Genomic DNA, 6000 nt, shown 5'->3' with positions numbered 1-6000 from the left:
TTCGGGAAAGACTTTGGAGTTTTTCTCGACAGAGGCCCAGTGCTCACGAATGATATTGTGACTATTTTTAAGGCAAAGGCGGTATGTTAGAACACAAGAGTAATCAACGGAACCAAGGATGTAGCGGTAATCAAAAGAATGTAATCAAGGGACAAAGACCAGACATTGAAAACAGACATACACAACAAAGAACATAAAGTAACTAAAATCATATATACAAAGTAATAAAAGGAAATGAGCAACTCGGACTCTACTAAAAACTGGGAGCATGGACCAGGTGCACCGGTAGGGTAAGCGTCCTCCGCTTTTCTAGAAACTTCATAAAAAGTCAAGTCCGGGGTAGACGAAAGAGGAAAGGAAAACTATGACACGTTGAACAAATCAGTTTTCATGGCGCAGATCAACATAACCCTGATCCAGAAGCCTATTTATTAGAATTCTAGCGGGATACAAAAAGTCTTCGTAGTTTCGGCAAGCTCTGGCATATCGTATGAGCTGTGATATGAACATACTCTTTGTCAGGTGACAGGTCTTAGGCATAAGGCATTGATGTGTGTTTGTTGGTTCGGAGAATAGGTCTGTGACAGCTCACCCTGGGAAAATTTTAAAAAGAACTACCTGAAACATTTATAGAAGAACCTCTGTCCTCGTATTTATAGGTTTATTGACGACGTGAACTTAAGTGAACACATGACGAAGCAAAAATAAACAATTTTTTCGCACGCGCCAACAATCAACATCATTTAATTAAGTTCATTAACGAAACATCTGATGCTAACATCTCATTCCTCGATACTTCTAACATCTTTTCAGACGGTGAGATGTCCACAGATCTATACTCCAAACGAACTGACACACATCATTACCTTAAATGTAAGACTTAAAATAGTACACTTCTTAGTGTATGGCGGTGGAATATATGTCAAATTGAACCTCTCAAGTTATTATTTAAACAGATTATAAAATAATAATGACTTTCAAAAACATCCAAAGCGCATGTCTCCACAAATGATCAATTTTTTAAGCTTATAAATATCAAATTTATTGAATATATTATAAATGATATATACAAATATTATCAATTTTGTTTGGTAACTGTAGTTATATACCATGACACCTACGGATTTTATTTAGATATATTATGAAAATTAGAATGTTGTAACAGGATAGATATTTTAAGGACACATTGTTTTCAATTAAAGTCATGTTAATAAATTGAATCTAAAGGAACAAAAACTGAAATGATGAAAATGTTGTTTTTCCCTTTGCATACTTTTATGTCTTAATATAACTATCTAAATACAAAAAATATCAGTAAACGAAATATTCAATACTACAAACTTCATGACTTTATGAGGTGATGCACTTTGAGTGAGATTATCAGCTCAAACTTAAACCATAGACGCATCTTTGAGAAAATCCATCATCAGATTGAGTTCACCTTTACAATTCAAATAAAAAAAAATCGATTACCAGTCAGAAAAACTCGTTAAAAGATTAAACTTATATCGTTGTAGAATAAAACTTTAATGAAAAATCCTAGATTTTCTTCTGCTTTTGTTTGTTAGAAAGTGTTTCAGTTCTAATGTATGCCCAAATCAATATGATAATAAATAAAGAAAGCCTGTATATTTTATGCAAGCTATTTACATGATTAAAGATTAAAATTAGACAAGCTGTGTTCTGGACCTAATCTCTACTAATTACAAGCGTAATACTTATCCACCGCGTAGTAATGACAACCTACGCCGTATAATACACACTGACTTCAAACAGATCCTGCCTTTCTGTTTATTAGTTATGGAAACTTTACACGGGAATCAGAATAAATGATCGATACGGGCTCCTAGTATAGCATTGTATAGAGAGACAGTCACATTGCGGGCTGATCAATGTTAGCTAACATGTTATAATGTGCCTGGATTAGAGTTATCAGCATTTAGTTACTTGTTTAAATGATATAAAGAAAGGAAAAGTGAAGAAAAAGCCTAGTTTTGTACAGGTAAGTTTTTCAACAGCTGTCGTAAGCAATAACGTTATTTCATAACTTATAAAAGTTATCTTAAATATGTTTTTAGATACTAGAGATAATGTGCATACAACTCATCGTGAGACATAAATACAGAGATTTTTCTTTTATATTTAAAGATGTAATATTGAAAAGAACATAAATAGGTAGGTATAAATATAGGTCAAATTTTTATTATGATTTAAAAATATATTTTAAAATATTTTTTTTTACTTCAGTATGAATATTACGCACAAAATTCTTAATCAATATCGGAATGCTCTGTATGATAAAAAGAAATAATAAATTGTTATTTGTTTTCATTAATGAGCATTTTTTTTTGTGTTGCTGTGTTACTTTTAGAAATTCTTTACAAGTTTCGATGATACTTTTTGAATGAGAAAATATTCAAGGACTCACCTGGAATTAAATTGAATGTTATACATGTGTCAATATAAATAAATGCTTTTAGTCTTAGATAACCTAGACATTGTTGATAAATGTTATAAATTTTACAATTATATTGATGATGAAAAATTGATACTGTTTTGTGGCATAACTATTTCATAAACGTTTGTTTAGTTACATTCTCTTTCAAAAAACCTATTTACGCTTTGAACACGGTGTGACTTATGGAATTTAGTACAGTAGTTTGACATGAAATTAACTCTTGTGAAAATCATGGCCAATACTCAACTTCAATCATTTAAAAAACACGAAAGCGAACAATTTCTTTAAAGAAGGCTTTAGATGTAAAATTCCCTTTATTTATGATCAAAATGCAAACACATTATCTTATCGAAATAAAAATGCACGCGTATTAGCGTAAGTGTATAGTGACATACCATATATGTATGAGGTATCTTCTGTTTTGCCTAGTGTAATGGCCCTATCGAGTGGTGATCTATCTAGACAGAAGTTTTTGACAGCTTTTTGCGTGATTTCCGTGACAGAAAATTAATGATGACTGTTTGATTTAATCAATATCCATCGTTATATGACAACGATTACAAACTCAGAAATTGTTGTATGCTACTTAAAAATAAATTAGAGTAATGTAAGGTGTCAAGGGTGATAACTTTGTGTTAAAATCAATGAAACATTCGGTATAACAAACACTTATACTGGAACTGATTTTTAAAGCTTTTTTATACTCAAATTCTGACTCGTTTTGAATGTCTATGAAAATTCAGAAGAAAATGTTTTTAAGTAGGTATTTCATATTGTATTTTTAATGCTAAATCTTTCGTACCGGTTAAGTAAGTTATTCGAATTAAGCGCTCTTGTATATACTGTCCTTTGTGAAAAATATGCAATGTTTGTTGGCAATTTAGAATTTAATAGTCATAATACAAATTGTCAATTGATAACATCCAGAAATTATAACAACATTAAAGAACCGGAAAACCTAAAAGGTTTTACACAATATAAATAAAAGTAGCATGCATTATCTTATTCAAAAGGCCTGCACATTTAAGTGTCAGATTTAAATGAAACTTTATTGGCAATTATTTGCCTGCATCTAAGTGTTGACGACCATGGATTTGGAGCGAAATACAAACATATTGAACATAAGACACAATTGCAATATCTGATTAAACAATGTATCATTAAATGTATAAAACGAACTATTTATAATTTACAATATTCTTGTTTGACGGAAACTAAAGATATAAATTGGCTTTATTATCCGTATTATTGATATGATGAGGTCCGCAAAATCTAAATACCATCAACAACAATGTGTGCAATATGTGTCTCTATACATGTAGCAGCTGTTCAAGGTTATAGGTGACTTTGTTACTAGCCTATTATTGAATATGAGTGAGTTATAAATAAATAATATATTATAACACATATTATCAGCTTCACATAATAAATGAGTAATGTATTCAAACTCATTTGAATTTTATATGCGTTTTAATTTTGTGACTTCATTGGATTAAAGCGGAAGATACATAATCGCACAGACGACCTCTTCTCAACTTTGCAATCAATATCACTTTTTTACTTTTTGGTTCATAAATTTTAATTTACAAGTGAAAGTGAATTGATATTTATACCAGTATGTATAAGTACATGAGCAAATTAAGAATAATTTATATAAAAAAGAATAGATAATTTACGAAAATTTCGCTACCATATCAAAATGCTTCAAGCAACGATAAGATACTTGAATACCAAAGGCAGCGACATTGCTGCAATGATACAAATTATTTTTCTTTATGGCAAATGCCCCCTTCACGAAATGAAATGTACAAGAGATGCGAGTTGTACTATCACGATCAAGGTTTCTACTGTTCAATGTTTTAGACGACAAAATTGCTATGTCAGAAAACGGGTTGTAGATTGAATTGCTATGTTAGAAAACGGGTTTTATATATGATTGCTTTTATCATGTTGTGAGTTTGATCTCTATTTCACAATATTGTATATAACGTATGATTATGAGTAAATAAATCTCGATAACATCTTCATTGCGACTAGTATTGTCTCTTCAAATGTTAGATGTACAGGGAGAAGTTTCAAAGGCTATGCTCATAATAGATAAAAATCCCAGATTGATAGTTATATCTTATATGTTGTGGAATATTTTTTTATATAATATTCTTAAACTTATGTATGTGATGGTATATCGTTAACATGAGGAACAACTATATGGTAACTAAAAGTAACACAATGTTTTTGTAACTTATTGCATTATGGTGACGAGAAAGACCCATCAACATGTATTTCGTATTGAAAGAGTAATCAAGGAAACCAAGGTTATAGCGTAATCAAAAGAATGTAATCCAGGGACAAAGACCAGACATGGAAAACAGACATACACAACAAAGAACATAAAGTAACTATGAAAAGAGGTGCACTTTAGACGATTGCGTTTGTTGAGTACAAATTGTTTCAACATTTCTTTGTAGACGACACCTAATAAATAGCTTTCTATATACATTTAATATCAATACATAATCTGATGTAATTTCGCGCATTTAGATGCCTAAATCAGACGTTTGTCTATTTATTTTCTCATTTTATCGTAAACCAAGGTACACATAATTACTTCCTAAGTCGTAGTCTGTATTCTGGAATAACCTTATTTTATTTTGCTCGTTAATCTCAATAACTATTTAACTAAATTTACATTAAACATTACAATCATGGATGATAGTTTTTTGTCAAGGGACTCATTTATGTTTGAACGAGGAGAAATTATTCAATTAAAGTTGAAACAAGTTCGACTCTCATAAGTGTTTCCGTTTTATCGAAAAATACGTTTCAGACGTACTAAACTTAAAAGTTATAAATTTTATGATACATAAGGTCTAATAATTAATGTTAAGATCAATTTGACGTTTATGAAACCACATTTACATATTTCCAAGTTTTACTGCTCTTGTTAGTTTGTAATAGAAAACAAAGAAATTCCTGAAACTGTATTTTAAATATGATTCAAAGGAGGCACGATGTTAACAATAAAAACTTTTTTTAAAAAATGTCTTTGAGTATACTGTGACACGTTATAGGAATATCCATTTGCAAAATACGGGGTAATCTCCAGAGTTTGCAGTAGAAGTCTATATTTAGAGCATTTATCTTGTAAAGGATAAGTAAGAAGTAGTAAAATATAGACACTGCCTGGAACACTTTCTGTGGGGCGATCCTTTCTTTTAACTGAGAATGCTTGAAAAATGAAACTAATACACTAATCGTTTAAAGGGTCGTATAGTACAAAATGACACAATGGATTACTGTAGTCAATTTGTTGATGATATAAAACCATTGCTCAGTAAAAGGACCAAACAAATTTGGCTATAGTTGTATTGCCAATTGGAACATTAGTTAAAATTGTATATTTTTCTGGAGCAATGTTGAATATAACTTTAGCTACTATGTAATATTATTTGAATATGTTAGTGTTTATCATATATCTGCAGGGGTTTAATTTATAATGTATGTGTATTTTTAATTCTTAGATAAGTGTTTTTTTTAATACT

At 30.3% G+C, this 6000-nt stretch overlaps 1 protein-coding gene across 4 annotated transcripts in view; it reads left to right on the top strand.

Moving 5' to 3' along the window:
• Positions 1–1706: 1706 nt before the first annotated feature.
• The window catches only part of LOC148615734 (sex peptide receptor-like), a 53692-nt gene continuing 49398 nt past the window's right edge, over positions 1707–6000 (top strand). For 3 of the 4 annotated variants that reach the window (XM_088582271.1, XM_088582268.1, XM_088582269.1), the window contains exon 1: positions 1707–2002. The gene's annotated coding sequence lies outside the window, so the exon portion shown is untranslated. Of the gene's footprint in view, positions 2003–2084; positions 2176–6000 lie in introns of those variants that run through there. The other variant, XM_088582270.1, reaches the window with a different exon arrangement.

Source organism: Perna viridis, chromosome 5, assembly GCF_037379345.1.
Source record: "Perna viridis isolate PV_CMFRI_1.1 ecotype Kerala chromosome 5, ASM3737934v1, whole genome shotgun sequence".
In the NCBI taxonomy this organism is placed as follows: Eukaryota; Metazoa; Mollusca; class Bivalvia; order Mytilida; family Mytilidae; genus Perna; species Perna viridis.
This window is presented reverse-complemented; position numbering and strand designations above follow the sequence as displayed.